The sequence below is a fragment of the Galleria mellonella genome, unplaced genomic scaffold (assembly GCF_026898425.1).
Source record: "Galleria mellonella isolate WM207_F2 unplaced genomic scaffold, CSIRO_AGI_GalMel_v1 utg270, whole genome shotgun sequence".
Classification (NCBI taxonomy): domain Eukaryota; kingdom Metazoa; phylum Arthropoda; class Insecta; order Lepidoptera; family Pyralidae; genus Galleria; species Galleria mellonella.
In genome coordinates, this window is record NW_026442062.1 from 2,954,181 (window position 1) to 2,978,583 (window position 24,403).

At 30.1% G+C, this 24,403-nt stretch overlaps 1 protein-coding gene across 3 annotated transcripts in view; it reads left to right on the forward strand.

The window, feature by feature from the left end:
• The window catches only part of LOC113514343 (mushroom body large-type Kenyon cell-specific protein 1), a 185,698-nt gene that overhangs the window by 112,975 nt on the left and 48,320 nt on the right, over positions 1-24,403 (forward strand). The gene's annotated exons all lie outside the window — the stretch shown is intronic.

Sequence of the window (24,403 nt, forward strand, 5' to 3'; positions counted from 1 at the left end):
ACATTTGTCAACTGACTTCAAAAAGAAGGCGATACAATTTTTTTTTAATAGAAGATAAAGGAATGGTAACTCCGGCTGCGCTATCGGTATACATCGGCAGGTAGTGAAAATGAAAGAGCAAGTCAGTTAGCCCATCATGATAAATACACCTGTAATTCAGCACGATCGTTTACAAAGGGGACCACGTGGAGGTCGACCTGTCGGGGTATATTGCTAGCAATAGGACTGGTAGTCCGCATTACTCGACATTATCCGACCCCCCCCCCCCCCCCGGCGATTCTCAATTAGGTTGTATTGTTTATATATGTTACCTTATTATTTTGCACCTTATTACTTTGTCACTTATAAAACATCTATAATAAAACGTTTATAAAGCATTGTAAAGAGATTAAAGTTGATTTAATTTAATAGCAAATATTTTATTTATTTGTAAAAGATCATAATAGACATAAGGTGATAGAAAACTTAATCGTCAACATCATCATCTTAACTTTCTACATACGTTGACACTTATAAGAGAAAAATATTATATCAATATCAAGGAAGAGAAAATTTCGTACCATACGGAGAAAATAACTTCTCAATCAATTGAAAACTCTTCAATTTAACACAATTATATGTACGCACATATCTAGTAGAAAACATAAAAAGATAGTGTTTAATTGTGGGCTTGTAATTTCTATCCTCTATAAGCTTACAGTAAGACCACACATTTCGCCCAAAGAGTTTTATTGCGCTGTCCGAAGGAAGTAATTTCGTAGGTCCGACTTTTAGTTTTTAAGAAAGTTCATTCTGCAGCCGACATTTTTCCAGCAATATCCCAGCTCTATCCTAATTGAGGTGTTACTGAGTTTACCGAGTTTCTAGTTTGAGAATTGAGTTTTTTAGTTCAGAATCTGTTTTTTAACTGTTTGACAAAGAAAATGTGCTGAGTTTTGCTTTGTATAATACAGATTATTTAAATATACAAGCTAGTGTAATTCTTTTCCATTTTTCTCGAAAACCTACCGACTACTAAAAATTTAATAATAACAAATATATTCCATCAAGCAAATAGTAAGAAAAATATATTGTAAACGAAGTCTTTGAAAATTAATAATTAGCCATAGAAGCCTTATAGGCTGAAAGATTTTCTGGTACACGTAAGCATAAATTGTACCTACATTTAAAGCTGTTCCACCACCATTTGCTTGCAATCGATTAGCTGGTGGCAAGAAGTTTCCCGACCAGCCACCTGAAAAAAATTGTATATTGTAGGCTTTATATAATTCAATAATGGCTTTTTTGTTAACAAAAATAGGTTATTTAGTGATATAAAAAAATTATGTATATGTAAAGGAACTCTATATTATCTAGTTTATTTTTAATATGCATAAAATATCTAATATTGTATCCAAAATTACATTAGTTTATTAATTGATTCACTAATTTAATTTATACATAACGTAGCGCAAACTGTAAATTATAAGTTTGTTTTAGATGGATATATAGTTTGTATTTGTTGCCATACATACATATACTAGCAGAATATTAAATAGGTATAGATAAATTCTAAAATATCTAATGTGCCTAGATATAAAACTAATAACAACTAATTCTGCACTATCTCTATGTGTTAAGTTATAACATCAACATGCTAATATCCCTTATCACCCTCTGATAACAGTTGATAACGTCGATTCAAGTGCATCGTTTAGATTTGTCCATAGTCCGTACCCGAATTGTATACACAGTCTTACACAAACATGCTCAAAAAGTAGGGTAACAACTTTTTCGGTTAGTGCGGGATAAATGTATTTATGTAAATAAATATAACTGAACATATTATATAGCTATTTAATTTCATAATAAGCAAAATTTGTACCATGGATACTAGTTAACTGATAGACATACCTATTTATTTTTTTTATAAAATGTTAACATTCAAAAAGAAAACAAAATATTGCAAAATTAGTAATAATGGTGTATTGATATGAATAGTGTAGTATTTTTCTCAAATTATTTATTAGTGTTTTTTTAATTTATTAAAAACCAAATAATGAATAATAGTGACTTACTGAGTTATTGAATTTGAATTCTAACTCAAAGGCTACAGTTACGAAAAAAATTATGTCAACTGTTACAGGTAAAAAAAGCTGTGTCAGGTAAAAAAAGTTGTATCAATTATAAGCATTAGAATAATATCTTCGTTAGCGATAAACATTGTTAAATAAATGTACGAAAATCATATTAATCAAAATTTCTGTTGATTGATAATAAATAATTGGAATATGATTTTTATATTTAAATAATATTTCTATATAAATTCGTGATTAGAAAATTACCAAATATCTTATTATAATATTATTTAACCATATCAAGTATTTACGACCTTATACAAACATATTTAAAACACTGTTCTAAACTCCACTTAAATGATTAAATATCATTTAGTCCATATAATAATGTTTATTTTGAATTTAGTTACGAACTTAATAAATTTTTAAATTAAAATATTAAGTTTTCAATGCCTGTAATAATTGAAAACTGTATATTTTTACCTAATGCAGTTATCGCTACAGTAGCGCCACCGCTAATTTCGGAGTGTCTCTTATTATAACGAAATGAAATACACTATAGTGATAAGATATCGTAAGTATAGCCAATAGTAGGTAGGTACGTACTACATGGGTCGTAGTAGCAAGGTTCTCGATAAGTATTTAATTTTATTTCATCAAGTATTAATGTATTACCTATATCCGCTATGATGAAATATGGTTACGTACTACCTTATAGTATTACGTACTTATATACATATTTAACGGAATATACACAACGGAATTAGGGATATATTTTAATGTTTAATTTATGTTACAGAATGTTTTGGTGGAATGGAAGGAAAGTGGTAACCGTCGCCTACAGACATGAAATGTAACCATGCTATTGAAAATAATATGCAGCTATCAGTACGTCATCTAAAATATATTTAATACATAACTCTAAACTAAACATCAGTGCCTAACAAGACAAAATCCTTGACGAGTACTTGAGTATATTTTCTCAATAAACAAGCACCAAATGAACTGACATTTTCCTTAGACATCATTCTGTTTGTTTATTAAAGAGATACGACTGAAGGTTGCTGGTAATCGCGTCACGATGCGCCGAACTACGCTTGCAATGTGTGACATTGAACGACAGACAAATAATTTTATTCAAGTAGATAGAACTTAGATTTAAACATATTTGAAAAGTCATTTTTTCATTACAGCCCATTCGGAATGCAATTTCAGCCAAGAAGAACGGGCAAGAAACTCAGCAGTTTCTTTTTTCAAAAAGTTTAACTATATAAATAATAAATTTGTGTTTATACAAACTATTAAGCAGCCTCAGTTCATAAGAATATATATCTAATTAGCTTAATGTTATAGCTTTTGCTACATATCAGAAATAGGGAAATCACATAGGCCTTTTCTAGATAGCCTATCAAGATAAAACATACACCAGATTTTAAGTTAGACTTTCAGGGATATAATCCATATCCAATGATCTTTCCTTCCAGCTGTTGAATTAAAAGTAGGTACATATTATTAATAGATCCTAATTTAAAATACATAATAAGTGGAAATACGTACATTTGGTACTTACAAGTTTGTGTTTGGATGTGTGTGCATACGTTCCATATTGACGCAGTAGATTTTTCTTGATTCCGAAACAAAGAGACAGACAAAATTACTAAAAATTATTATTTTTGCTTCTTGCACAAATATCTAACATGTAAAAACATCTAGTTACAATTTTATTATATCAGTAAAATTGGGGAGTCTACCACAGAATAATAAAAGTTTTATTTCAGCGATTTTCTTCTAAATAGAACGAACTGCATCGGATTTAATCGCTCGGTATATACTTTGCGTTTGATTCGAGTGAATTATGTATGAGGTTTAATATGTCGTAAGCCCTACTCCAGCAAGAAATTTGATGGGACCATCAATTTGCGTTACACAAGGCAATACAATTTTCAATCGAGTATCGTTCGGAACCTAACATTCTGATTTGTAATTTTTGAGTAGACTCCACGTATTTCTACGTGATTTGTGGATTTAATTTTGTTACAACTTTATTTATTTACAATATAGACATATATTTAAGTTACTTTGCTCCCTTAATACTTGTATACTTAGCCCTTGATTACGTATGCCAATCAGTTCGTAACAGTCAAAATTTGCTCAATATTTGCTATCAATCTTAATTTTAACGAATTTTGTATGACTTAACGCTATTAGTGATCGAATAACAATAAAAGTTGGTACTGCGTTTGCAGAACGAACTTTATTTATTTATTTATTAAACTTTAATATACTTAGAATGTGTAAATGGAGGAATTAACACCATATGGCGTTATCTACCTATCGACCATAGACAGGAATAACTAAAAGTATAATTGACGGTGCAATTTAATGAACAATATTAAACAAAAACAGTAAGTAAAAAATGACATACATATAATACCCATATTACCATTACCATTATGAATGATTTCTACACATTGTTCCTTAATCTCTAGTAGTGATGTTTATAAAAGAAACGTCGATAGAAAACTAGTCCGTCTAGCAATTATAAAACAATTATGTTATTATTTCTTCATCATTTCAACCGTTAATTATTCATTGCTGAATATAAGCCTTCCCCATAAGGGGAGTTTTGCCAGTAGTTGCTGCGGTTGGCAGGCGGGTTGGCACCCGCAGTTAGGATTTTGGGACTTTTAAGAGGGATACTGCTGCCCATCCCTCTTCCATTAAATTTCCTTAATCGCCTCTTACGACACCCACAGGAAAAGAAGGGGTGGATAGTCTATGCCGGGACACCATATGGTCAGTCGTGTTATTTATTGCTTTTGTTTTTGACAACTAGCAATAGATATTAAAAAAAACCGCGCAGTGTTTGTTAAATTGCTAATTTAGAAGTTATTAGCCTGCTATGTTTGGCGAATATAGCCTACAATTACTATTTCTAATATTTGATATATCTATAAAAATAAATGATGAAAGAAGGAAGGACTGATACCACATTAGAATGGAGCAAACAAACAAACAATATTTTGTCATTGTTGACAAAGCGTCACCACTGCACGCTTTTGTATCATCAGGCACGCTCTGATTCCTCAGAACTACTCATTGTTAGTGAACAACAGCTGTCAAAGAAAACCTAACGACACAATGCTATAAGCTTACAACCGATTTCACATTTAAGAATTGACGACCCTTAAATTCACACTTAATGCATATCAAGCATTCTGTTACTCCATGCCTATAGCCAGAGACACAAATAGAAATAGATGACGCAAGTAGGTATCTCAATCATATAAAAACTAAGTGTGTCAAATACTGTGATTTGAGTTAAAGTTATAGATTCATATTTACATAAATGCATAGCGTTAACTAAATCATATCTATCTTTTTGTTCACGTTTTACAAATAAAATCGCAAAGAAGTATAAATTGAAGATAAAATAAAATTGTCCTTACTTAATGCGATATGTTATTATGGAAGACTCAAATTTTTATTTTATAAACAATAACCCATATTTCTTTGGTAATATGTTAGTTTCTCTGGTTGTATGCTCCCTTAAAATGATGCAAATATAAGTTTTTTTTTTCATTTGGCTTCGGCATTTTTGTTTGCTATTAATCGATATAAGTAGGTAGTTATTCCATTTTATTATATATTGATATTAATCAATCGATCAACCAAAATCACATCAGTGACCCCAAAAGTTTTTGAAAAAAATTAGCTGTAGCTTTTTTTTCGAAAGGTACTCATATCCATTCTCGAATAATAGACACACACCCAAGTTACTTATTTATATGAAGGTACCTCAATGTTTTTATTTGAGCATTGTGAAGTCACATAGATTTAATATTTTATGCACAAAAGTAACATTCAAAGTAACAAACGTGAAACCGTAGTATAACGTACTTGTGAGTGAAACAGTAAACAAAACAAGCTATGTCAACATCAATTAATTTATTAAAACTTCCATTTAGGCCATGCGACTACCGGCTCGGTAATGACGAACGCACAAAATTATAATGTATTCTTTCTAGTTCACGCAAAACCCGCTATCCGTCTCTGTCGCACGATCGAAATACCGTAAGCGAGAGGCAAGGTGGGCGGGCGCGGTGGGTATTTTTTCACGGTTAGATAACGGCTCAAACGGTTCACATCTAAGCGTTTTCCGCATAACGATGTTCACTTTTGGCGACGATAAAATAAAGAACATGTTTTATTTTTTTTTTTAAATAAAGTTGTTTGGAAATGAACAAATTTTTTACACAACACTGGCCAGTGTTCAGTGATAAACAATTGTTTAGTTAGAATTTAATTATTTGAAAATGTCATTTTGTAGTCCATAAAAAGATTTGTGTATATTGCTACTTTATAATATGAGAAATTGTTTAAATTTCGATTGAAGTTTAGTCAAACTTACATTATTATTTAGGGTATTTATGTTGATAATTACTATTATTAATGAATAATAAATTTAGGGAAAAATATGGATTTTTTTATTACAATTATGCAAATTTATGTAATGTTTAGACCTTTTTAGATAAAGTATTTGTAATTAAGTATTTATTCAAATGGTGTAGTCATCGGAATTATTGAATTGATTCTTTTTTTGAATCTACCTTACTTCTGAATAATAGGTTTATTAACTACAGGTTATTAGATATTTCAGGTAAACTTAAGTTATAAGTTATGCGTAAATTAGAAAATAATTGCATTCTTAATAAATTTATTTACTCGAGAAAAATGACGCGACTTTTTATATTTACCTATTCTAACGCTTCTAATTCTGACGAAAAACGGGTGGAGCGTTGCCTACGTTTTTCTAACTAAATTTCCTTATCCGCCGCCATTTTTGTTAATGCATTAATCATATTAGAGACGTGCCGTTGGTTAACCGCACAAGTGGGATGTTATTAAATTTAATTGGTCACTTTTTAGTCATATTTGTGATTAACAACTGAACTAGCTACATGCAGTTTATATGCATTTATTTTATTCATAAAAAGTATTTAAAATTCGTTTTAAAAGTGAAATATTTTCGTATTTGAAATTTTTTTTTCTTTTGGGATATTATTCATTAAATCTGTCTAAGTATCGTTATATAAATATACTGGTAAGTAGTACGTATTTTTATACTCATAAGGTAAGGTATATATTAAAAAAAAAGGAATTTGCAAATAAACGATTACATTTTTTTTTTAATAAATAATTGATCTACTACGCGCAAACAGATTATTTTAATAAAGTGTATGTACCTACTAAATAATACGTAACATATTTTTTAAATCCTTGTTCAAAAAACTTAATCAATGGATACACTTTTTTTTAATAAAATTATAAGGGCATCAATAAAAGAGTATACATACTCTTTCAATAACTATAAATCTCTGTGAGAGTCAAGCAATTGGAAGAATACAAGTTTTCTCATTTATAAAGATACAGTTAATTAAATTATTCCTATTCGAAATAAACACAACACATAATATTTTGTACAATTACATTTTATTGTAAATGGAAACGACATGACTATTTTTCCTTATAATTATACAAAAACTAGTTAGGCAAGTATTTGCTGCAAAACATACCAATAATATTTTCCGCTTTACCATTTTGCGCTATAAGGTAAGTACTAAGTGCAACATAATGTTTAAAAAAATACATTATTCACTAAAGGTACTTGTTTATTACGATCTAGAAATTTATTAATTATTAATATACAGTAAAAGATTTTTAGAGTTAAATATAGATAGATACTCTTTATTGTTTCCTCCAGAAGATTACAGTAGTAAACTTATTGTAGATATAAATATACATATAGGTATTATTTTTATGCAATTTAGAATGGCAAACAAGCTGACGGCCCACCTGATGGAAAGTGGTAACCGTCGCCTATAGACATGAGCCGTATCATAAACATAACAGAGTATACTGTTTCGCCCATGATACCCCCCATGCATTGCCATTCCTAAGGACTCAGGTGTTATTCCTCTGTACCCAGTAAATTCACTGACAAATATATTGCCTTTCGTGTCAATTGTATGCCTCTTGGATTGAAATAGACACTAATTGACACTGACATAATTTTGTTAAATAGAATTTTTATAAAAAGAAATTACACAATCCCCCATTGCATCGGGGCAATTCAAATTACGAATAAGAACACGCCCGAAGCCGAGTTCGAGTTATTCATAAATATTAAAATATTTAAAATTGTTCTATTATTTTTGAATTTCAACAAGTAATCTAGACGTTGTATCTATTAAGAACCCAGTATAACATAGACTTGGTATCTATTATGTTAAGTACCCAGTACAAAAAATTACCTACAACATACCTAATATGATTAATTGGACGCATGCTACGCTATGTAATTCATCAATCAAATGTCACGGTCGCGACGATTAAACTGGGGTTAAATGATCGATTATCAAATCGATATTTTATAATGTTCAAAGAAACTTTATAAAAAAACCAAAAGGGAATATATAATGCTTTGTAATAAAGAAAACGTTTATTAACAACAATTTATACTTGTACATAAAATTTGATTAAATTAAAAAAGGTCCTAGATACGTTATTACCGAGACGTATGTTATCAATGAGGCGGTAATCAGTATAATTACACAGCGAAGCACACTTTCCTACTTTTCTCTTTTTTCTTTTATTAACTACGTTTAAAAAGTATACTACGTTTAAAAGTATATAAAATATCCATCAAAAATAATTGAGTTTAAAATATAAGAGACTGGTCGCCGGTATTCGTTAGAAGCCAAGTGTAATAAATAGAGCCACGTATAGTATTTATAAAAAAAAAATATTGAATCCAAAACATTGTTATTATTATATTATATTAGTTGTCAACTATCCACTGTTGAATCCCTCTCGGGGGAAGGGGAGAGTTGCCAGTAGTTTCCATGCTTGGCAAGCAGGTTTGCAACCACAATTAGGTTTGGTGATGGTTTAAGAACGATGCTGCTGCCGATTTGGACAATAAAATACCCTTAGTAGCTTCTTACGATACCTATGGGAAAGGAAGGGGTGGCCAATTTTGTGCCGGGATTACACGGCTATAATATATGACAAACAATTTTGTAGTTATTTATATACTCTATACAAATACTCAGTAACCGGTAATGCAATCCAAACAACAAGGTTGTGGCCTTGCTCCAATAGTTGTCTCTATTCTAGCAATCGACAATAATACCTTCAAAAGTATGTAATTACATAGCTAATTGACAATAGAGTAATTAATAATATGAGATAAACTGCCTGTAACCCTGTATTCAAACAAATATTTCGTTGTTAGATCCGTGCAGGTATCTAAAATACGAAGCCATTTTTACTACAAATTTACAAAACAGTTTAAACCCTTAACATATATATTTATTTTATTTTATCTTTGTACCAGAGAAAGACTTTGTACAAAAGTCATTTGCTTGGGTGCCTCTGTCCCATTCGTGTTATTACCGTGAAGCTGTTGTTGGTATGGTTTAAAGGCTGAGATATGGCAGTGAATTTACAGGGTACAGAGGCATGATACCTTAGTCCTCAGGAATAACAATGCATGGGGGGTATCTTGGGCGAAACAGTATTCTCTGTTATGTCCATAGTATATACAGCTCATGTCTATAGGCGATGGATACCACTTTCCATCAGGTGGGCCTTCAGCTTGTTTGCTATTCTAAGTTGCATAGAAAAATTATATAGTAATAATTTTAGCCTCAAAAACTCAATATAACTTCTTGTAACTGTATATGTGTAATAGTATTAATTTTACATAGAATATTTTTTAATAAATACATTTTCTGTTTATTATTTCTTTATACCACAATAATCACAATCAATGTAATAAATCAGTCTCGAAACATCACGGTAAATAGAAAAAGGTTTTCAAATTGAAATTTTTCAGACTACTCGCATGTCTGTGGCATCAGTCATAATATTTGCAGTTACTATTCTGAATCGATGGACTTAAGTTTCTGATATCCCAGCAAATAAAATACAGTATTTATAACTAGATGGCACATGCCATTTAATTATATTGTCAGCTGCTTCCGTTAGCAATATCACCTGTTTTGATGCATATTAGACTAGACACTTCTGTCTTGAAACTATTAATGTAATTACGTAACGTGGAATTGTCGATACAAATATAATGACGAGTTGACAATCTCTAAAATAGTTGCTAGCTCTTTTTCTTATCTAATAATCCATATATTATTCCTAGAATTTAGGAACAGCAAAAAGTGTGTTGCACATTTAAATAATTCCAACTAGTAATTTATTATATTAATTCATTCTTAATATGAATAAATTAGATTTAAAAACATTTTGAAAAGTCGATCAATGCAGATGGTTTAAACCAGTTTTAAGGTGGGTATGTCTACGAAAAATTTTTATTCTTTGGAATAAACGAAATTTGAAATATAATAATGTGTAAGACAAAGAATTAGTGATTTGAATGTTTCTGGTAAATATCTACAAAAATTTGAAACAAATACTGGAACCGAAACAGAATAAAAGAAGAAGAATTCAAAACATAGGTTTTTCCAAAAGTTTACAGCATGGGATTCTTAAAAAAAAAGGTATAAAAAGGATTCTTCAGCATAATGCCCTAGTATTGCAGGCGTTCATAGTCTATGGCAATCACTTACCATCAGATGAGCCGTATGCAGAAGCCACTTCAGTTGTATGAAAAACATAACAAATTTATCTAAATACCATTAAATCTGATTATAATATTCTCCTCTTATGGGAAGAGGCCTTAATCAATAAAGGGTTGTTAATGGGTTGTAATGATAATGGTAATTATAAACGAACAAACTCTTCGCTTCCTTATTATTATCACTATGTACCTATCTTTTATAAATAGATTAGATAGTTTAGATACTTTATAAATTGTATTGATAACCTCGTTTTTTGCCCGTTATATATAGTATTATGTAATTGTTGTGGAGTATGATGGATTCCCCACTTTTATGGTGAATATTAAATAAATAATTGTCTTTTATAATAAATTGATAGAAAATTATGCAATAAAAAAACAAAGGAACATCAGTCAGATAAAATAAAAATATATGCCCATTAAAATAAAAAAGGTTCAACACTAATAAATGACTTTAATATAATTTTGGTTTCATATAATCCTATTATCCTTCATAAAGTGGCCAAAATTAACTCCACAATTTTCCAAATATAAAATTGTCGCCTTTAAAACTTGCACAGTTATATTGCACTCGTGTCAAATGTGCCTACTCAAATTACCTTGTTTTGGAGTAATTAAATTATGACAGTTTAGTGTTTATTACGTATACTCAAGCTGTAACTCAGCCGTGTGACAGCAGTCGTAAAACGTTGTTAAGTTGTAAAAGTGACGTGTCCCTTTTGTTGTTTTATAAACGCAATTTGGATGGTGCACTCTGTAAACGCTCGTTTGGTCGCACCCTACAATACTGTTATCGTATGTAATTTTATCAATTTTCTCTTGAAAGGAGTGGTAGTTTACTTAGTCGTAATCTTTCAATTGTTTTAGGAGTATATGACGATCTTATAGCTTATTGGTGGAATTGTTTTGAATTGTAATAATTCATCGAAACAAAACTGTATGTATTAGTCATACTTATGCATAGATATCTATAGATTGGTTTCCATTTTGAAGTAGCATATGTACTCTGCTGTTATTATATTTCGGTCGTTTCGATTAGAAAACAGTTGAAACAAAAAGACATAATAAAACATATTTTTTTTAATCTTTGAAGCCGTAATTTTTTCTCACTCTCCATTAGTTACATTGCTACCTACCTGTACCTCAGTCAATCAAATTTACTTAATATCTTTTATCACGATATACACTAAGGATATTTCCTTGAATATACAACCCATTGTATTAGCTATTTACTAAAATGTTCTAACATCGGAACACGGAATAGATGACGATACGTTACCTTGTAAAAACAGCCTTTGGAATTTCCTAGACGCAACTCACAATTGCAAAAGTAAAATTATAAAAGTTTTACTGCTAACTATACTTATAAATTTAGTGATTTTGTCGATTTACTAATAACTGGCAATGGTAATAAAACTTAGATATATATTTTAATGTAATAACTAGCGGTTTAACTTACGTGTAATTAGATTAAGAAAGTTCGACTAGTTTAGGCATCAATTCGAGACCTTTAATTATGAGCGGCTGCGACGCGAGCGCGTACCTCACGTCACTCAGCTTAAACTGGTAGTTATCACATTAAAATATTATATGTTCTTACAAAACTTGTAACAAGATATATACTAATATGAACTATATGTATAATAACAATCGCTTATTTCAATTGTCATGCATATTATAATATGATGCATGGTACGCATTATGGTAGATATCTTTAGTCCTTTCTTATACTAGGAAAGTTTAAATATGCTTAGTGTCTCTTGTGTTAGATACTTACAAACTATTGCTAATTTAATAGTGTTATAGCATATATTTGTATATATATACAAACTGAATTCCTGATATCTGATGTAGTGCAAGTAACTTGCATTTTATTGTTGATTAACATTATACGAAATGAGTTTATATTTATAAAATGTGACCATAACAGTATTGCGTCATATAACAGAGTAATGTGTCAAGGTGAGTACTGCGTTTGATGCATGCATCTGTTGCGAACTTTAGATCTCTAGGGTCATTAGCAACCTTAGGACCACTACAGTACTATATTTAAAAGCATAATGCCACTAATTACATAATGCCAGCTTCATTATATTTACTACTAGTCCCGATTTATTGATCGCAAAATTCTAATTAGATCGACATTTAACATTAATAACAATTTCAATTTTTTATTAACTTTCCAATATCAAGTCTAACCAAATTACCTAATCTAAAAATTGTCACCAACTTTACTAGTCACATTGAATTTAAATATAATCGACTAAATCAACAAAGTACAAGGTATATCTTTTTACAACAAAAAATAATGCCACTAAAATAAAATAGTGGGTCACTATTGGCATACACTAGTAGAGCACCAGTAAAGAATGAAGCAGGTCAGTTGAGCCATCGTGACAATTTAATGGCAAGAGAGACATGATAAAATATATTGTTAGCAATGGAACAAGCCGTTGGATCTTATTACTAACAACCTTTTTCTCTCCGCCATTAACTAATTGACTATACATTTAATGTTCAAAAATTCGCGATGATGATGACAGCGCGGGGTGCAGGTGGGCAAAGTTCAGGTGGGTTTGATCATTTCATTCTAATACTGTTATTTTGATTTATCCCAATTTTAAAATCGAATATCAATATTTTTTTTATATGCTTGTAAATCTTTTCTTTGAATTATACTCCTATGGAAATTTAACAACATTAAGGTTTTTATTTTCACGGCCCCTACTCTGAAAAACAAGAATAATGCTTATCTTTATTCCATTGCTAAGTCCATTCAAGCCAAATCGTTATTGCCAATAAAATCTGGACCTAAATACGTCAGCGCGTAGTGTCAACGAGCTTGTTTATCCGTCTATTCAAGTGATAAATGAACACTAATAGCTTGACACCACACAAAACTGAACAAACATTGCCAGTCGCCATATTTTAATAGGTTCAGTTAACAAACTGTATAAATCTAGTCATTTCTATTGAACTTTCCTTTTTTCTTTTAGAAACTCATTAATGACCTATTGATATTGAGGGAAAGGGATTGTTAGTAATGTGAACTACCAATCCAATTACTAGCAATATATCCCATCAGGTCGACCTCTACGTAGTCCCCCCTAAAAACTATCGTGCTGAGTTACAGGTATATTCTTCACGGTGGACTAACTAACCTGCCTTTTCATTCTCACCTATCATCTCTCACTGGTGCCCCGCCAGCGTATACCGTTAGTGCGAGCGGGGTTACCATTCCATTATCATCCATTGAAAAAATAATAAGACCTATTGGTATTTGCATGAACTGCTCGACAGGTTTAAATATTTCCGTTGAAACAGCAAGACATGTGTTATTAAAAACTGGTGGTAGCTGACGATTTCAGTGATCTTTTTTATCTTTCAAAACTAATTTTATATTTATTACATTACAGTTGTAATTACTTGACATTTTTATAATCATTAGTAGTCTAAATAAGTATGACAAGTTGAATTGACACGAATAAGAACCACCTTCAGAAGACTAACATCCAATTCACGTAGTATTTATCAAATTGTTAATCAATTCATATAAATAAACAAAACCAAATTCTATTATAACCTATTATGGCGCAAAATACAACAAAACCTAATAGCGAACATAGTTGCAGCATCCGCGTGTTCGTAACTGGTCTGGGAGCGAGAATCAAATGTGAATCGAGTGTAGGCCGCGCCGGCGCAAGGTCACTGGGGCCACCATGATTTAGTAAAATGTAGGACGAGTCCTAAAGGTTGTACATTTCTATCACTGTATGTAAAAAAATGTATGTATATTTGTGCCATATCTATTATGGGATAGGCAGACAAATTTAATATGATAAAACATCAGTCTCGGAGACTTTTGTGATTATTCCATTATAGATCATTCTTTTATTTAATACAAGAAAGGTCCATTTATATAATTTTATTCGAGTTTATTTTTTTTCCAAGTACAAAAATTTTGGATGCTACCTACTTGTTTGTAATATATGATTGGGTAATTGATCTAAAGTTAAAATTTGAAAAGTTGGTTGGATAATGCTGAATCTTATCTGTTTTCAGAACTATGTAATTAGCTTAGCTTTTCACGTAATATCCAACAATATAATATTAGCATCAACTAAACTAAACCAATTCAATTTATTTCTATCATCGTTAAATAATAAAGTCAAGCATTGGCTGCGATCCATGTCGCCGCAAGGTTATTGTGATCTCATTTTATCGCTTATAGCTGGAAAATCGTGGGATGAATTCTAAAAGTTAGCCCGCACAATCAATAATTCGCAAGGTTACTGTTTTCACGAGTCAAGAGAAGTATATAATGTATAATTTTTTAAAGTCTAACATAAATATTCAATAAAAATCATCATATCAGCCGTTAACTGTTCAGTGGTAAACATGGCCTGTCCCTATTAGATGGTTTTGCCATGCTTGACAGGCAGATTGGCAACCGCAATTAGGCTCCGGTGAAATTTTAAGAGGGACGTTGCTGCTCATCCCCTAACTACGAGTATTAAGTTCCCCAGTCACCTTTCAATACACCCACGGTAAAAGAAGGGGGTGGCCTATCTATACCGGGACCACGCGGTTTCACACATTTAATAATAATACATGATAGTATATTTTAGTAAAATAACAATATGTTGCTTTTTGTATAATATGCAGTAACGAACATTGACTTTAATACGAGTACATTACTTTCTTTAATTTAATCACTGTTTTGCTGTCTGTAACATTTAGTATAGAAAAGAATGTAATAACTAACATAATGTGGTTACCCTAACTGCGCCCGCGCATATTCTAACCTAGAAACAGGCTGGATTTCGTGACATTCGAGGCACGTGTGCATGTGTGCGTATCCATTCACGATTGTGTTTGTTGAGTCAACACAACCGACACGAATCGCAGTTCCCGGCTAGCGAACAACCATTTTATTTAAAGTCTTATTTCCTTGCAATAGAATCTACTGTTTTTTTTATTATACCTAATTAATTTTGTTCGTATTTGACATGGCATTGGTGGGCTTTTGTATGATAAGATGGGCGTAGCTGTTATTTTGTTCAGTTAGACGATTCGTAGTCGCATTTTTAGTGTTAGAAGTTATACCTATCATATAATAGAGTCATATACATATCATGTTGAACACTATATGCTAAAATAAATATAATTTGAGATATGCTGATAAGGATAGTCTTTAGTATAATTTCAAAATGTTTCTAAAGGTTGTGAAATTTAAAATTTTTATCGACTGTATAGTTCAATTCTAATTATGATCGTGATGTGAAAAATATACTATTTATCTGCCTTTCAGTGTTTACCATGAGTAGTAGTAAAAGATAGATTTCTCCCTTTTATTACCTACCTCTCTTGGAAGTACCTGTTTTGGTCTTAGTGTACTCCCAAAATCTTGCAAGTTTTAAATACTTAATAAGTATGTTGAAGGTAAGAATACTGTGATTGCAGATTTTTTCTTTCTTTTATCAATACGAAGTTTGTGATAGTCATTTTATCCAGTCCCCATTTTTTGTAGGTATACTTACTTAACTCTTATTTGAAAAATATATCAATTTTCATTACATATTAAATCACTTTTTAAATAATTTAATCATTCAAAATTATTGAAAAAAAGCAACAGCTGTGTTTCTTTTGATCGTTATTATCACCGGAAATTGCATTCCTCTATTATTATTCATCCATTAATTACCTCTGAATTTCGTCATTTATAAATCGCTTTAGAAAATTCCTTTTTAACTGAAAGCATAATATTTTCAGATGGACCAATATAGTAATATTTTTAAAATCGATTTAATAGTTTGATTTTTAAATCACAGTATTTGGTTTTTCTACGATAAATTCGGTTTTTTTTTGTGGAAAAAAATCTGTTATTGTTGAAACATTTTGAGGCAGGGACTCTATCTAAATATTATTAATCTAAGCGTCACATTTATTGTCACATCTTATTTAATTAAATTCAGAAGTATTTACGACTTATGTACTTATTTAAAAAGTAAACGGTATGCCTACTTCCTCCATTGCCATATTTTACTTATACCAAAATATAACCTATAAAACCTATTTAAATTGTTACAGTGTTTTTTCACTTTTTTCAAATTGAGAATTTAGCACAAAAGAAAGAGACAACACCGTTTAATAGCTAAAAAGGGGTTAATTAGATGTTTAACGTTTTTTAATGAATATAAGCGTAAGGCTATGCTAAAACCTATGACGCCATCTCATGCCTTTATTACCACACCCTAGATACAAATACTCATTTAGGTATTATCAGTTAATTATTGAACCTCTACTTTAAGATGAGGTCAAATCTATTCAATAGATCTTATAAATAATCTATTTCCACTTCTCTCTGTATCGTATAAACAAATGCACGACATGGTGAGATCATGTAATTAAACAAAAATTATTAATTGATCTGAGTAGACATGGAACTACAATAATGTTTCTATAGTTCGATTCTTTTATAATTATGCAGTTTATTTGTTAGTTCTGTATATAATTTACCCCTAGTACATACTTTATTCACATTAATTTACCAACAGACATATAAAACACAACATACATCCAAAAAAAATACACATTGGTACATGCAATTTTAAGTAGTTAAACAATAGTATAGTATAATAATAAAATAAGTACGGTTTATTATATTACTTATAGATATTGTTGTGTTGATAAAATCATAACATACTCAATATCATATTTACACCGTGGATATGAAAATTTATGGAATTTTTGTGTTATCTATACTAATTAATGTATAAAGAGGAAGTTTGTAATGGATAAACTTAAAACTGCTTAACTAACTTTAAAAATTCTTTCACCTACAGAAAACTTCATTAACAGCGAGTAACATAGTTTATTTTATTTTTGAAAATTATATCTACCCGTGCGAAGCCAGGCCGGATCACTAGTTATAAATATTTAAGATTTAAATATTTTTAATATGTACGCATCTAATAAGATATTATCATGTTATGTAATCTACGAGTAGTACCTCCTATAGAATATACAATAATCCTACTATTAGCACTGACTATAACATGTTAATTTGGCGACTGTTTTAAATTTATTTGTGAGTAGTGAAACTAACTGTATCTTGAGGTCTCACATTATCTCGTTGCAAATTATACAAGTATTAATTAAACATAATTTAAATTATATGCAAGAGAAACTAACTGTTTCATTTCCATATCTTTAACTCAAGAAAATCCATGAAGCTTAATGCTATACAGTCGCTGGCATATTTTTTCTAGCTTGAAATTTGCTAAACTAAACTTAACTTTTTCTAACTTATAAAAAAGTTGGTATTAACCATAGACAGCACAGAATCATAGATAATACTTAGATATGACAAAACGAAGACGTTCATTATACTCCTTCTGTGTCGCCAAAATATACATAATTTCTAACTCTCTTCATTCTTTCATAATTCTGTACCTCTAGACCAAGTGCCTAGATTAATAATAATATAACGTTTTTCAAATTTGTCTTTAGTAGAAACAATAAGGCATGATGAAAAATAAAGTAAAAATAATCTTGTCAAAATCGCTAGGTAATTTTGCAAAGAATCTTTCAGGCCTTATTAAAAGCTTGGCAAATGATTCAAAATATTTTTTTATACTACTGAGGTAGCAAACAAGTTTATGGCTCACCTGATGGTAAGTAGTTGCCGTAGCCTATAAATGCCTGCAATACCAGGGGCATTGAGTACGTTTTCCGAACCCTGATGTAATATTTATATATTTATAATTCTTTACCCCTTTTCAACCGACTTTTTTGAAAAACCCCATGCAGTAGTCTTAGCAATGATTCCATAACTTAAGTATATTTAGTAGATCCAATATATTTATCTATACACCCGCAGAATCATTTTAGAGTAAATACATATATGATATTAGGTAGGTATGCACATACATGGTGCATATAGCATATCAGCGCACGTTCGTATTGACCGTGACACACAATTCGCTCGCTGAATAACCATTTGATATAAATAAACATGGCTATATGATATTTTTGCACTTACATGTGAACTCCGCTTTTAGATAACTGAAGGATTTCGTTTTAAATAGGTATCTACCTATCCTATTGTACCTATATTATTTACCTATATTTATTTTTATAAATAAAAATTAAATAGTAAGCCAGTACACCATCTGAGCTGGTATACCAGTAAAAAAAAAGGTGAAGATGAAAGCGACACGCTTAATTTAAAAATCGATATCTAAAAGTCATAAACAATGCGTATCCTTATCATAATAAAAAAATTACAACTACTACTTTTTTTTATATTAAAGTTAAAAAAAATTTTAGTTTTTAAAATATATTTTATTAAAAGACACATTTTCAAATGTATTATATCATAATAGAAAAATCAATCTCATAAACTCCCTTAATGATTATGTTTATAGTATTCTATATTCCTAGAACGAATAGATTTACCACAATATAGACAAAGGTGTAATAAATACGGAAACTGACAACAAATATATGTGTTGGTTTTTCCTTCTAATTGGAGTATAATGTAGCAATAAATGTACATATTTATGATATTAATAGTCTATTTGTTTCATTGTAAAATTATATATTTTCTATTAACCACATATCTTAGAGTTTTATAACAAAATATCGATATTATTCTTTATGAGTTAAGTACAGATCTTATTAGATATTAGCTTCCATCACTTATGACCCTCACTCTTCTACAAATAATACAATTTATAAATGTATATTTGCGAACTTGAAATATCCTATTAATATAATAACTGCGAAAGTTCATAACGATGGATGGATGTATGTCTGTTACTCTTTCATACATAAACTACTGAATAGATTTAAATGAACTGTGGTACAACGACAGGTTGTATCCTAACTTAGCACAAATAATATTTTATGTGCTAATTCACACGGGCGAAGCTGCAGGATACAGCTAGTAGAGAATATATTCATAAACGTAGAATAGCACTTGAAATATAGTCTCTTAATAGCGTTTATATTCATGTGTAATTTTATAATCATTTTAAAATAAAATCAAGTACCTACAATTTTAAATATATCTAAATGATTATTTAAGTACCTACATTATACTAAATTTATGATTTTTTTTTAATGGATGATAATGGAACGGTATCGGTATACGCCGGCGAGGCACCAGTGAAGGATGATAGGTGAGGATGAAGCAGGTCAATTAGCCCATCGTGACGAATTCAACAAGAATTGTTTACGATGGTTTCCAGGGGGAACCACGTGGAGGTCGATCAAATCTATGATTTAAACAGTAATTTGAGTGAATAGAAAACTAAAATTTTGATTATCTGTCACAAAAATATTGAATTGTATATCACAATTCAATATTTTTGTGTGTACAAACGTATTTAGAAATTTTAAAAATATAAAGTATAATAATATATTAACAAAATATACTATTATAGATATTCGTTTGCTATAAAAATACTTTTTAAATAATTGAATAATTCAAGATTATTGAAAATTATTAAGTTATTACCACCCTGACGAGACGACTTATTGCAGCTTTTATTTTGAGTTTAAATTAATATTATAGAGGTATCTACTAAATGCAAAACTACTCAAGCAAATTATCAAATACGTCACTAGCCATTTTCTAATGTCTCTATCCGACAGCCATTTTATCTGGCATCGTTTCCTGTATTTAGGTAGAAAGTTGACCCTCGACATTGGAATCTTTGATATCTTATTATTTTGTATACTCACTAAGATAAATTTCCATGAGAATCTGTTATAATATCTATGTTTTCTAAGTTCTTAGTCTGTCTATAATCATTTTTGTTACTTTCTCTGTAAAACTTGCATAATTATAATTGTGATGAAACATACTAAGCATAATTTATTTTAACAGGAAATAAACAAAAACTGAACTTTGAAAATTTATTACTAAAACACTTAGGTCTCATTATTGCCTAGTTAACTGAAGATTATTAGTAGTTCATAATTTCTCAACATAATCAAGCCATTATCTTACGCAATCTACTCATTGTCTCCGACATATTTTTCCCATCCATCTGCTAATTTAACTCGAAAGACTTCTTTCATTTTACAGGTTTCGACTCAACAAAAGAAGTTAATTTGTGTGATTCGAAACGCGTCATCATTTTGTTGTTTCGTCAGCCATTTTGGATTTTGCGCGCACTTCCAACTGTCATTAGCCAGTAATGCCAACTTTATAAAATTGCTAGCTAAGGCTGCGTTCAGATATTAAATTATGGACTATTACAATGTCAGCAATTCAGTATATGTAGTTATAGTGTACTTAATTATATCGCTTATAAAGTAATCTAAGAATTTTTATTCAGAGCTATTCATTCATAAATCAAGAATAGATACTTCAGCTTTTTACAAGTTATTGCTTTTTTTTATTATTATTGTCATAAAAGTTTTAAATTTTTTAATATAATATATAGAAACTGTAGGTATAAATATGATAATCAATACTTATTTATCAGCTCTTACTGAGTTCGTCTCATTAAGGACTAAGGATAAGATCTACTGTTCTATAGTAGGTACTTATATCGTCATATTTTTTTTATGGAAATAGTTAAGCCAATTATGCAATTTACCGATACAATGTAAGGATTGAGAACACTTAATTGGATTATTTGAATTAATTGAAATGAAATTATCTAAAGGCTTGTTAATAATATTCATGGGGTTAATTATCATCATCACAGAGAGTCTGTAATTTAAGTGTTTTATTTTTGCTAAATTGAGATTATAGATGTCATGAAATTGAATAATGTATTTTGCCTAATATATTTTTGTTGGTTTAGCAAAATGGAAACTATGCCGTCATATAGGATGGTATAATGCATAATTTGTTTAGTTTGAAGAAAATTTTTTATATCATTGTTATTATGCGATCAAGATAAACCAGTTGTTGATAGCAGAAGAGATTGACATGAGTTATATTGTTGATCTGTTTACAAAAAAATATTATCAAAAAGCTTTTATTGCAATAGGTATGCAATTTAAAATTATAACTTATACCAATTAAATATGAATTCTACAAAAACCTCAAATACAATATTATATTTCATGTAATTCATGAATATTTTTTAATGTATAGGACTTACCTAATTACATGTATTTTACAATCAATTGTTAATTCAATATTCAAATAAAATTAATATAGTACATGACTGCAGCGGCCAACAACTGAAGCTGAAGATATGAGTTTACATAGTATTTTATCTGTCCGCAAAACACGACAGATATGGATTTTCATACAACTTTTGCCGGCCGCTGCCCGCATGTATCTGACCAGTACGGCAATTTTGATTTATCTCGAAGAAGATTGTCAAAATAATACTCACATTTCCAAGCATGTTTGAGAAAAAGTATTTAACCAGTTACAGATTCAGATGACTATTAGTAAATATAAAATTAGGTAGATAATATATAATAGAATTTGCCCCTTCATATAAGTAGACAAACCTACAACTAAGTTTCAGAAACAAGATAAAAGCAAATTAACTCCATCTGGCTATTTAATCAACGAAATCGATAAGCTCCAAGCTAAATACCGAAACAATTTCAATGAAAATAGTTCAGTGGTTTTGTTGTCATACCCGCCGGGAATTACATAACCTTGCTTCGACGAACTCGGTACAATGGTTGCTTATATTAAAATAGTTTGACCGGTTACGCAATTTAAGAACACCTGTGTGAACTAGTCATCCATTCAATTAAAATGTTTATGGTTTTTTTGCTCTATGTTGGTAATAATCTTATTATACGTTGTAAATTGAAAAGAGTTGAGTAACATATGTATTCCGGGGACTGAGTCATGTTTTTTTTTTTTTTTAATATAAGTAGTTATCACACACTTGATGTCTATATCACTAAAGCATTAGTAATTATTATAGATTAATAACATTTTAGTTAAATAGACAACATCCAATGTAATTAAATATTTAAACTGTACCTAAGGCAAAGACTCGAGACATGTGGCCAACAAAGGCCATGATGTGTAGGTATACTGCTTAGATACTATATTAAAAATAACGTCATTCAATGCAGCGGTAGTAAACACTATTATACATTATTATATTTTACTTCTCTAGTCATGGAGGTTCTGATCTATTAAATAACCATCTATTGAGTGATTGTTTATTCGGAACGCATCCGATTCACTTAATATCGATTAATAACAACTCGATCGTAACTGTTTTTGTTAGAAATTTAAATTTCTAATTTTAAAATAAAGCTATCTACCTATTTCATCAGACATTTTTCTCGACAGTTTAATTATAGAGACTACTAAGTATTTGTTAACTAAGTACAGTAACAGGTATCTTGTTGCAAATTTAAGAAAAATAAACTGCTATAATGAATAGAAAATTCTTGAATTCAGTTATTTATTTTCTTAAAATTAATGTAATTACTTTACACACATTATTATTATGTAATCATATTAATTAATTATGTACTTATATAGAGCGTAGATTCAAGATAGGTAATTACAATCATATTGTTTAGAATCGTAAGGTAACTGTAATGTGTTGACAGCCGTAAAAGAAACAACACACATAGTTGGTTAGTTCATAAATAATAATCTAACATGTCCCTATAAAGCCTTAAAATCAACATCCAACATTCGTTCTGAAACTATAAATTTTCTTTATATAATAATTGAACACTTAGATACGCTATCTTCAGACAAACGACCGATGCTTTGCTATTACGGAAAAAACTAATCGACTATTACTTACTTCCATCTGCCGATCAATAGGCTAACGACAAAAAATAATTATAATTTAAAACCGTGTACGTGGCCCTTTTCCAGCAAACAGTGACCTTAAATGGAACCTATTCGATGGGAGATGTATTAAAAATTGAAATAACAACTTGCGTGCAACGACCGCGCGATAGATAGTGGAAAAAAAAATAACAGAAGATGCACCCTAAGAATTGCAAATAAGATCTTAACTTTATAAATTTAAAGAACTATTTCGAATAAACATTACCGTAGCAGATGTTGTTCGAAATGAAGATTAGGGGAACTAAGGCATAAAAACTGGTCAGCCAATGACGGACCATCGTGTTTTTCCATCCCTTTCGCACTACGACTGCACTGCTCTTTCTAATGGTCATATTTTTTGCTCTAATATTCTAATTTTCCATTCAAACGACTCATTCGATTCCAGGGGACTATAACCTTTTATATTAAGTACATGATTATTGACTCAGCTTTTATTTAATAAACATTTCTTTAATCAAAAATATACATGCCCATCAAAATTTCTTAGAATAACATGGCGTTACTGATAGTATAGTCAGCTCTTAACAATTACATTTTTTTTTATCATAGATTGTGATCGTCAGTTTTCATTTTTTCCATGGCCATGCGCGTGGTTGCGTGTTGCGATGGGGACTCAGATAAACTAGTTCATGTGCAAGTTTTGTTATTTTTTCGACAATTGTGGCTGTTTCATTGCCTTGTACACATGGTTAATGTGAAATAAACTTCAAAATTAATGTCCTTAAACCATGTAATTTAATTTTTTTCTTTATTTTGCAATTTGCATAAGTAATTATCAACATAAAATTGTTATTTGTAAAGTTTATTGCATTAAAATTCTGATCCCTTGAATTCTTTGATTAAATTAGATTTATTATATTTAATATCATAAATACT